The sequence below is a fragment of the Oryctolagus cuniculus genome, chromosome X (genome assembly GCF_964237555.1).
Source record: "Oryctolagus cuniculus chromosome X, mOryCun1.1, whole genome shotgun sequence".
NCBI classification, from domain to species: domain Eukaryota; kingdom Metazoa; phylum Chordata; class Mammalia; order Lagomorpha; family Leporidae; genus Oryctolagus; species Oryctolagus cuniculus.
Window position 1 is genome coordinate 118,508,704 of NC_091453.1, and position 12,185 is coordinate 118,520,888.

General features: G+C 40.4%; 1 pseudogene; it reads right to left on the reverse strand.

Moving 5' to 3' along the window:
- LOC127487107 (E3 ubiquitin-protein ligase RNF4 pseudogene) overlaps nucleotides 1-11,574 on the reverse strand; it is a 111,646-nt pseudogene extending 100,072 nt beyond the window's left edge.
- Between the last annotated feature and the right edge of the window lie 611 nt (nucleotides 11,575-12,185).

The window sequence follows — 12,185 nt, forward strand, 5'->3', positions numbered from 1 at the left end:
GTATTTTTAACCATTTTTTGGCATATGACAGTAGAGTTTTACTCTAATAAAATCAGCATCTTATGACAAGTTTTTATTTTAAATAATAATTTTTTATTTAAAAGGCAGAGCTACAGAGAGGCAGAGGTCGAGGGAGGGAGAAAGATAGGTCTTCCATCCACTGGTTCACTCCCTAGGTAACCACAACCACCAGAGCTGAGCGGATCTGAAGCCAGGAGCCAGGAGCCAGGAGCCAGGAGCTTCCTCCAGGTCTTCCACGCAGGTGCTGGGGCCCAAGGACTTGGGCCATCTTTCACTGCTTTCCCAGGCCATAGCAGAGAGCTGGATTGGAAGTGAAGCAGCTGTGACACGAACCAGTACCCATATGGGATGCCGGCACCACAGGTGGTGACTTTACCTGCCATGCTACAGCACCAGGTCCAACAAGTTTTTGAAAGACAGAGTGAATCATCTTGGTAAAGGGACAGTGTCAAGGGACATGACACTTTCATACCAAAGTGTCATGGCTAGTGGTGACCCTGCGTGTGTTGCATGCTAGCCCTAAATTGTGCTGCAGTATTTTTCCAACCATGGATTGTGATGCATTGATGGGAGAAGAAACGATTTCAGTGGGTCACATGCAAAATTAATATTGATAATAATGGTGATAGTGCTGCTGCTGCTGCTGATGTGGAATAGAATGCAATAGAACATCAGAGGATGTTCCTTATAATAACAGTGTCATTGGAAGTTTTGATTCAGTTTTATATGTGTGTGTGTCTAGTGGATGGGAAGTTTTGATTCAGTTTTATATGTGTGTATCTAGTGGATGGTTATAAAATGTATTTCTGATTGTGACTCATTATATCAAAAATTTTGAAAGGCGCTGATGTGGTGGTAAGGAACTTGAAATCTTGAGACCATCTTATCAGGGTCCAAATCTTCTGCTGAATGCCTCTTTATAAATTTAGGCAAATTACTTGACTCTTCTGGGCCTTGGTTACCCCATCTGTAATTTGGGAACAATAATTGTATCTGCCTCAAGGGTTATCCTGATGATTTAATTAATTAATGCATACAAAGCACTTGGCACAGGGCCTGGTGAGTAGCAGAGGATCAATGCAGTTTTTGCTATTATTATCAATGATTAGCCAAGAGCTGAGAGGGTTGGATGAGACAGGTTCATTAACTGTGGGTGAGCAGTGACAGCTGACAGCCAAAGGTGGAAAGAAAGAGAATTCAGAATAATGTAAAAGCAGATGAGGTATAATAAAGGATATTCATATTGGTGATCCTGAGTCATCAGGAAAATATTAAATTATGCCCAGAATGTTCTATGGAATAAGACAAATTTGTAATACATCTAGAAGAATTTCCAATAAAAATAATCTAAATAAACAGAGTTTGGATACCTAACAGAAAATATTGGTTATATTTATATCAATTGATATAAATTGTTTCCAACTGGTTCCAACTGCAAGTCCTGTTAAATCTCAGTCCTGAATTTTTGCTGCAAGCAAGTCTTAACTTCCTGCTAGGCTTGCTGCTCAACGAGAGTGAAGACTGAATGCTATTTTCCTTATGAATCTCTTGCTTATTCAGTGTGGTGCCAAGCACACAGCTGGTAGTCCTAGGGTCCCCATTCCCCAGTGTTATATGTGGTGGCAGCTCCTCTGCAGAAAGTGGGACACTTTTGCAAACTAGATCAAATCCTAGCCTGGCACTCTGCATGGATGGGGTAGTGGTCTTCCATTCCTTCTGCTTCTAGGTATCTTTGGGAAGTGAGAGATGGGTGTCAGGGCAATGAGTTTGCGATCCTCTTTTACAGAATATTAGTGCTTACTAGTACTTGCCTGATGCTCACATATGCCACTATGGGTGCCAGGACCTTATTAGACTGGTGGTTTAGAATTATTTTGAGTATCAAGACTCCTTTTAAAATAACAATTATTTTTTACTGAGCAAATCAGTTAATCATGGGACCTTTGATTAAGAATTTTTTAAAAGAATGTATCAGCAATTATTTTAAAATCCATTTGTGGTTTATGTCATAACAATACAACCTTCATTTAGAAAGCCCAAGGTCTCTCAAATATGGACGCATGTCAAGAGTTCTTTTTAATGTTTACAGATTTCACGAGGTATCTCTTCCCATCCTACCCTCCCAACTGCCCCTGTAATAGCAGTGCTATTAGAATATGGTGACTGAGGAAAAAAAAATGTATGGCAAAAGGTAGTTATGAATTCAATATCACTTTAAATTAATACTGGCTACATTTATCTACATTTTAAAATATCACACATTTTTGAGCAACATACATTATTTTCATACATTGCTGTGATAGTCCCCTGTAGCTTTCCTTCTCTCTGTTTGTACAACTTGTAATTATTTTATTTATTCATTTGCTAACTAATTTAATTCTGTCTCCCCAACTGTACTGTGAGTGCCATGAGATCAGTGACTACCTCAACTCCTGCTCATTCTTGTTTCTTCAAGGTTGAGCACAATGCCCAGGACCTGATAGATGCTTATTCAACATCTGCTAAATGAGAGGATAACTGACACTGTTGTTTATGTAGCTTCTGGGCTTTTCATTGGTCCTGGTGGAACCAATCAGAATTGAGTTTTTCTAAGTCCTCCCAAAGGCAATAGATAACATACCCTTCTAGGGGAAGCTGCATACTCCTTTAGCAGTTTTGAGATACACAATGAATATTTCAACAGATACTTGTACAACTGGGAAATTGCCTCCCCCAATAGAACTACTGTTACCAATTTTTTAAAAGATTTATTTATTTATTTATTTATTTGAAAGTCAGAGTTACACAGAGAGAGAAGAGAGGCAGAGAGAGAGGTCTTCCATCCGATGGTTCACTCCCCAATTGGCCGCAATGGCCGGAGCTGCGCCGATCTGAAGCCAGGAGCCAGGAGCTTCTTCCGGGTCTCCCACACGGGTGCAGGGGCCCAAGGACTTGGGCCATCTCCTACTGCTTTCCCAGGCCATAGCAGAAAGCTGGATCGGAAGTGGAGTAGCCAGGACTCGAACCAGCGCCCATATGGGATGCCGGCACTTCAGGCCAGGGCGTTAACCTGCTGTGCCACAGTGCCAGCCCCTGTTACCAATTTTTAAGCGAAAACTCAAGCTAAGGAGAGTTTTTAGGTTCTAATTATGTGGAGTTAATAAATAAATAGATAAGTAAATCACTGTTTTCTACTTTTTGTTCCCTCAAGATATACACCAATGACAGCTTGCTGACCATCCTTTCTCACTTCTTTCTATACATGTGTATGTATGTACTTGAACACATGCAAACATACACGCAGACACCCTTTTGCCAATAAATGACTATTGAATACAATTCTTCATTGTTGTCACTTTTCTTTAAAAAATATGTAACCTTATTTCCTTATACCCATATCAACCCATGAAAGTCAGCAACTTAAATAATCTGGTATGTATCTTTCCATGGCTCCTCTCATGCATGTATATAATATGTATATTATGTAATTATGTATATTACACATACATAAGGGAAATTTTTGATCATTCAATTTTAAAACAGTAAAACCCAACTATATATACTATTACATCTTACTTCTCTCTTTAACAATATACCATGGAAACTACCTCATTCCTTTAAATAGTGGCATAGAAGGCCCTGGTTTAGCCAAACTCCTCCTCAAAAACATACCTTTCATTTTCAGAACTTTTAGTCTGTGGGGTGGATTCTCAAGATTGGCACTGCCATGTTGAAATGTATCTATTTATTTAATTTTAGTAGATAACCCCAGATTCTGCTCTAGGCAGGCTGTAACAATTCACATTTCTATTAGCAATATATGAGAGTGTACTTTCATCATCATTTTAGCGTTCACTTTTGTTAAAAACAAATTTAGGGTAAGTCTTCAATTTTTTATCAGCTATTTGTTGAAAAATTCGAACACTGAAAATTCTTGAGTAGATCCACTTTTGAAGCCAGACTCCCCAGTAGGAAAATGCTTTAACTTGACCCATTTGATCTTGATGCAACTTGCGTTAATAATCAACATGATAACTACCAGTTGCTGAGAGCTCCTGCTGCATCCAGCATTTTGCTAATCATTACCTTATATAAACCCAAGACCTATTTGGAAGCACTCTTATTCCTTCCATTTTACAAATAAAGAAATCTAAGTGAGAGATTTATCAAAGATCACACAACCAGAAAATGGCAGAATGGATCTGAGTTCAGCATGGAACTCTCATCCACAATGCCATTAGACTTTGAGTTATTAGAGATTGAGACTAGGCCCGACATTTGCTGAGGTGTACCTTTGCCCTTGATAAAGTAATATGCAAAATGGGATGCTGACAAGGGCCCAATTACCCTATGTTTGGATCTGGTTAATCAGATATAAGTGGCTATCTTTTGCAGACCTTAAAAGGATCAAGCCCTTCCTGAGGGGCAAGAGTGTCCCCTAAGCCAAGAGAGATCACAGTTCCAGAAAGAGAGGCTGGAGTCAATGTATTGGGGGGGGGGGGGACATTGGAAACTGGGTTTTTATCTCCTTTTCCCATACAGAATTTCTGTGATTCAGAAACTGGAAGTCTTTCGTTCAGTACTCTTCCTCCACAGCCAGTTTGCTGCCAAAAGCTTTATAGTCTAACTCAGCAAAATAAGGCATACACAGAGCTTGTGGATAAAAAGTCTTAGAACAACTAAACACCAAGCCTTGAGTTTATGTTCATTCCTGCAACTCCGTTTCTGTACTGACAGGACCAGATCAGGATGCATTCTTAAATGTCACTGTGATAGCAGAAGTACTTATGCAAATGGATTTGCAGAGGTTATTAATTTCCTGAGCATAGAATTCCAGCCAAATCTTCCTCGTGAGAGAAAGTGAAGGACACATTACAATTCTATCCCCAAGAGGTACTTATAAAGAGTTAATCAGATGCAGATTGGTTCATCAAATAAAAGGAATCACTGATATTAGTGCTTTGGCTAGAAATTGTTTCACCTTGAAAGGGTAATCAAAATAGCTATCATTTATTGAGCACCCTGTAAATGGTGATTTGCATGCATTATTTCATTTGATTTTCATCACAACTATAATGAGGTAGGTACCATTACTATGCCCATTTTACAGACAAGCCAATTGAGACTTAGGGAAGTTAGGTGATTTTTAATATCATAGAGTGAATAAGTGGTAGAGCTGGAGTTGGAAATCAGGAGTGTCTCAGCCTTCCTTAGCCTCTCTGCCCCCTGCTCAGGCTTCTAGAACGATTTCATTTTCTTAGGCAGTTGCATCTAAGTATCATGGGATGTTGGTTATAATAAGTACATCTATTGAAGACATACTATGTGCTAGGCACTTCACACCTATCCTGTCCAGTCTGTATAACTCCAAAGCCTGAGCTTTATTGATCTTGAGTTCCTTCCTTACTCTATCTCTAGAGTTAGTATCCCTCTGCAGAACAAAATTATGTGCTTCATATTGTTTGCAAAGATAACTATTTTCACATAGTCTGATATATATGGGCCTTGTTTCTGAGTCTTAGTAAATACAAAACAACCTTACCTATTTGCTTGTATTGTCTCAACTCTGAAGAACATTATAGAAATTGGGCTGACTTACCTGTTAACCAATCTTAAGGGAGATTCTTCTGTGGTTGAAAACAAAACAAAACAATGGTAATAATGATGGAAGAATCTGGGGTTAAATTTAGGGTGGGAAGTGGGGAATCTGATTTTTTTTAAAAAAATATTTTATTTATTTGAAAGGCAGAGAGGTGGAGACAGAAAGAGATCTCCAATCTACTGGTGCACTACCCTAATGCCCACAACAGCCAGGGGCTAACTTAAGCTGACTCTGGGAGACAGGAACTCAATCCAGCTTTCCCATGTAGGTGGCATGGATCTAACTACTTGAACCATCATCTACTGAATCCCAGGGTGCACTGTTGCAGCAAGCTAGATCCAGGATCCTGAGCCAGGTATTGAACACAGATCCTCTTACCAAAATCAATTTTTTTAGAGAAAATCTGTAAAAGTCCCAGCTCTCTCTTTGGTTGGTTGTGTGGCCCTTGCATAAAGAAAGTTCAAAACCTCAGTGAGTACAGGCAAACGTAAGAGATGATCAAAATGGGAAGACACATGTCCCCAACCACTCTTTTTATTTGACAGGTAGAGTTACAGACAGTGAGAGAGAGACAGAGAGAAAGGTCTTCCTTCTGTTGGTTCACTCCCCAAAAGGCCACTATGGCCAGCACTGTGCTGATCCGAAGCCAGGAGCCAGGTGCTTCCTCCTGGTCTCCCACACGGGTGCAGGGACCCAAGCACTTGAACCATCCTCCACTGCTTTCCCAGGCCACAGCAGAGAGCTGGACTGGAAGAGGAGCAACCGGGACTAGAACCCGGAGCCCATATGGGATGCTGGCACCACAGGCGGAGGATTAACCAAGTGAGCCATGGCGCCGGCCCCGCAACCACTTTTTTAAAAAGATTTATTTATTTATTTATTTTGAAAGTCAGAGTTACACAGAGAAGAAGAGGCAGAGAGAGAGAGAGGTCCTCCCTTCGCTGGTTCACTCCCCAGAAGGCCACAATGGACGGAGCTGTGCCGATCCGAAGCCAGAAGCCAGGAGCTTCTTCTGGGTCTCCCACACAGGTGTGCAGGGACCCAAGGACTTGGGCCATCTTCTACTGCTTTCCCAGGCCATAGCAGAGAGCTGGGTCAGAAGCGGAGCACCTGGCACTTGAAACTGCCCATTTGGGATGCCAGCATTGCATGCAACAGCTTTACCCGCTACACCACAGTGCCAGCCCCCCCAACAACTTATTTCATGGTAAAGCCAAGGGCTAACAGCCTCCCAAACTTTGTTTTAAACCTCATCCTCTTTACCATGCTCTATCTCTTCTTGCCAGTTCTGCCTGAAACATCAACCATTAGAGCAATCCTGAATGAACATTAGAATCATGTGCGGAATCATAGAAAAAGTTATCATGGGGAGAGGGTATTTGATGCAGCAGTTAGAAGAAACCCACATCCCTATATCAGAGTGCCTGAGTTTCAGTCATGAGTCTGCTGGAATTCCAGCTTCCTGCTAATGCACACCCTGGGATGCAGCAGATGATTGCTCAAGTAGTTGGGTTCCTGCCACTAACAAGGTTCACATGGGAAACCTGGATTGGTTTCTGGCTCCCAGCTTTGCCCTGGCTAGCCCCAGCAGTTGTGGACATTTATGGAAGGAACCAGTGCATGGAAGATATATCTCTCTCTTTCTCTCTCCCTCTCTCTCTCTTTCAAATAAACATACATTTTTAAACACCAATAAGTGATTGCTGATTTGCATATATTATAGTATTTGACATGTATTATCTTATTTGATCTTTACCATAACTCACATTATCTAGGTACCAACACTGTGTCCATTTTTAATTTTTTAATTTTTTTAACTTTTATTTAATAAATATAAATTTCCAAACTACAACTTTTGGATTATAGTGGCTTTTCCACCCATAACCTCCCTCCCACCGACAGCCATCCCATCTCCCACTCCCTCTCCCATCCCATTCTTCATCAAGATTCATTTTCAATTATCTTTATATACAGAAGATCACCTTAGTATATACTAAGTAAAGATTTCAACAGACACAGACACACAAAGTATAGAGTACTGTTTGAGTAGTAGTTTTACCATTAATTCGCATAGTACAGCACATTAAGGACAGAGATCCTACATGGGGAGTAGGTGCACATTGACTCCCATTGTTGATTTCTTATTTATGACATCAGTAATCACCCGAGGATCTTGACCTGAGCTGCCAAGGCTATGGAAGCCCCCTAAGTTCATAAACTCCGACCTTATTTAGACAAGACCACAGTCAAAGTGGAAGTTCTCTCCTCCCTTCAGAGAAGTGTACCTCCTTTTTGATGGCCCGTTCTTTCCGCTGGGATCTCACTCACAGAGATTTCTCATTTAGGTCATTTTTTTTTTGCCACAGTGTCTTGGCTCTCCAAGCCTGCGAAACTCTCATGGGTTTTTAGCTAGATCCGAATGCTTTAAGGGCTGATTCTGAGGCTATAGTGCTGTTCAGGACATCTGCCATTCTATGGGTTTGCTGTGTATCCTGCTTCCCATATTGGATCATTATCTGCTTTTTAATTCTATCAGCTATTATTAGCAGACACTAGTCTTGTTTATCTGATTCTTTGACAGGGGATAGAACCCAGGGATTCTGATGTGGGAGACAGGCATTTTAACCGCTAGACCAAACTCTACCCCAAAGAAACTATCTTGATAGCAGTGACAGAAATAAACATTAACTGTAGGAAAAAAAAAACTTGAATAACAGTGGGTTTACCATTAGAAACTGGAGGCAAGAAAAATGTGGCACAGAACTCAAGTTCTGAAAGAAGAGTACAGGAGTACAGTGAACTAAGAATACTATATTGAGTAAGTATCCTTCATAAATTAAGAGAAGATCAGGCCATTTTCCGACAAAAGAAAACTAATAAAATTTATTGCCAACATGTATTCTAAAAAAATTGAAAAAGGAAGTTCTCTAAACAAAAAGCAATGATGGAAGAGAGTCTTTTGGATTATCAGAATGGAAGCAAGAGCAACAGAAAGATCCAAAATATAGATAAGTAAGACCGACTTTCTTTCTCTTGCATCTTTAAAATTATGCCAGATGAAGTAACGTATGCAGAGGGAATAATCTAGGAAGGGAAGGGTGAAGGGACATGAAAAGGTAGTAAGGTTTCTACACATCACTTGAACTGCTACAGTGATATAAGTAGACTGTGGTAAATTATGTATGTACATACAACAACCATTTACAATGTTATACAAAGAGATGCACTCAAAAATACTAAAGCTAAGTAAAAATAGAATTCTAAAAAAATGAATCCACCAGAAGACAGGAGAAAAATCAAAATGGGGAAAAAAATCTCAATAATTATATTACTGGATAATGGTCTAAATAAATCAACTAAAAGGTTAATATTGACAGAATGGATAAAAAGCTAACCCAAGGCAGGTGTTTGGTATACTAGTGAGGATGTCCCATGAGATACCCTCAACTCATATTGGAGTATCTGGGTTCAAGACCTGGCTTGACTTTAAACCAACTTGCTGCTAATGCAAACAAAGGGAGGCAGCAGCTGATGGCTCAAGTTCTTGGGTTCCTGCCATCGATATGAGAAGCCCAGATTGAGTTCCCATCTCTTGAATGTTGGCCTGGTCTAACCTCAGCTTTTCAGGAATTTGTGCAGCAATCCATCAGATGGAAGATCTCTCTCTCTCTCTCTCTGATTCTTTTTCTTTTTGTTTCTGTCTTCCATATAAATAAAATAAATAAAAACTTAAAAAACCCTTAATCTAACTATATGGTGTTTATTGAAACTCACTTCAAATTCTCAAGCTGACTTACCTCAAACGGTAGAGTTAGAAACATACCAGGGGATTCCAATTCAATCCCATCAAGGTGGCATGTACCAATGCCATCTCACTAGTCCCAGTGATCAATTTCTGTTCACAATTGATCATAATGATAGGATTAAGAACCAAAGGGATCACATAAACAAGAATAGTGTCTGCAAATACTAGCTGATAGAATAAAAAAGGAGAGAACGATCCAACATGGGAAGTGAGATACATAGCAGACCCATAGAATGGCAGATGTCCTAAACAGCACTCTGGCCTCAGAATCAGCCCTTAAGGCATGCGGATCTGGCTGAAAAGCCCTTGAGGGTATTTCAGGCATGGAAATCCAAGACACTCTGGGGAAAAAAAAAAAAAAAAAACCAAATGAAAGATCTCCGCGAATGAGATCCCAGTGGAAAGAATGGGGTCATCAAAGAAGGAGGTACCTTTCTCTGAAGGGAGGAGAGAACTTCCACTTTGACCATGGCCTTGTCTAAATATGATCAGAGTCGGTGAACTCAGGGGGCTTCCAAAGCTTTGGCAGCTCATGACAAGAGCCTAGGGTGATTACTGAGGCCATAAACAAGAGTGTCAATTTGTTAAGTCAACAACAGGAGTCACTGTGCAGTTACTCCTCAGGTAGGATCTCTGTCCTTAGTGTGCATTGAGATTTAATGCTATAACTAGTACTCAAACAGTATTTTTCACTTTATGTTTCTGTATGGGAGCAAACTGTTGAAATCTTTACTTAATGTATGCTAACCTGATCTTCTGTATATAAAGAGAATCGAAAATGAATCTTGATGTGAATGGAAGGGGAGAGGGAGCGGAAGATGGGAGGGGTGTGGGTGGGAGGGACGTTATGGGGGGGAAAAGCCATTGTAATCCATAAGCTGTACTTTGGAAATTTATATTCATTAAATAAAAGTTAAAAAAATTAAAAAATAAAGAAACTCACTTCAAATTCAATGACATATGTTGAAAGCAAAAATTAGAAAATAAGTAATGCAAATATTAATTTTTAAAAAATGTTTATTTGAAAGGCAAAGAGACAGGGTGGGGGAGAGCAAGAGTGAGAGAGAGAACAAGCTTACATTTGCTGGTTCATTGCCCAAATGCCCACAACATCCAGGGATAGGCCAGGCAAAAGCCAGGAGCTAGAAACTCTATCTGGTTCTCTGATGTGAGTGGCAAGAACCCAAGTACTTGGGCCATCAGCCACTCCGCTCAAGGTGCATTAGTGGGAAGCTGGATCAGAAGTACAGAATAGCCAGTACTTGAACTGGCAAACATGAAATTTCCAGAAAGAGGCTAGAACCATAATTCTCAATTCCAGTGTGTTTGACTTCCTTTCTTCTACTCTGGAGTAGTGCCACCCCAGAGGAGCAGAGATGTAGAACTTGGCCTGGGAGGGCCCTTGGGTCCACTTACAGAACATCAAACTGGAAATAACAAAAGGATATAAGAAGGGCTTGGAAACAAAAGAACAGTTTACATATCAGATATTCGTTTTGAAATAGTTTTCTTGAGTTCAGAAATTGCAAGCAGATATTATGTGGAGAACTCAGCCAGGTTTTGTGTCTGTCCAGCCATCCTTCCTGAGCAGCTCTGAACACTTTGTATATAAATAGGGTATCTGATTATTTTCCTACCAGTTTTGGAAGTGTTAGCATTCTTAAGAGAATCAATGAGATACTGGCTACAGATGACAAGGCCACATTCTGTAGTAACGGTGAGATGTCCATTCTGCACAATCTCCAAGTACCCAGTCATACATACGGGACAACTCAAAGTACCAGAGGGCCTAAGTTCTATAGCTCCCTTATCCCTGGTGTTTCTGGGAATATGGGTGATCACAAACACAGTCCCGTCCCTAAACAATTCTTGATCATCACTGCTTACCACACAGCTGTCAGCATGGTCTTGGGCATAGCCTCTGCGCATTGCTCCTTGGCCTCCTCTTTTCGTCAACAATCATAACAGAGTCATTGTGTGTCAAGTCAACAACCACAGGTTCTAAAGATTCACAGCTGAGGTCCACAATTTCATCTCCAGCAGCTCCCAGGAGTTCCATGGGCTCTGCTTCCACTGAAATCTCGAGGGGAGAAGTTGTTTCCTGAGTTCACTTCCTGAGTTCACTTCTAGGATTTACTGTCTCACCACAATGCTTTCTTGTGTTCATTGTCATCTTTAGGTCCAACCTATAGAAAATGCTGAGATCTGTGTTGAGGTTTTCAGGGAAGTTGAATGCTCTCAACAATCCAGGACCCCCAGCTGCACATCCTTGGCCTTGGAAATGAATTTGGATCTAAGTAGATTTCCAGTATCTTCAAGTCTTGGAGCTGGTTTGGCCCGGGAGGCATCGCTACCAATGCACTTGAGAGAGAAAGTCTACTTTACAAATTTAAAATTTTTTTACCAAGTGTTCTTTTTCTGTTCTAGGATCCTATCCAGAATACTCTATTCCATCTACTTATCATGTCTCCTTAGGCTTTTGACTAACAAATCTCACTTTCCTTGTTTTTGATGATGTTGGCAGTTTTGAGGAATACTGTATAGATATTTTACAAAATGTACCCTCAGTAGGGATTCATGTGTTTTTTTCAATAATTGGATTAAAGTTGTGGATTTTCAGGAGGAAGATCACAGAAGTGCCATTTTATCGTATCAAGGATTCGTACTGTCAATATGGCAGCACTGTGTCTGTTGACCTTGAACCTACCAAAAAAGTGTTTGTAAGGTTTCTTCCCTGTAAAGTTTCTCTTCCTTCTTTATTCCCATTATGTACTTGGA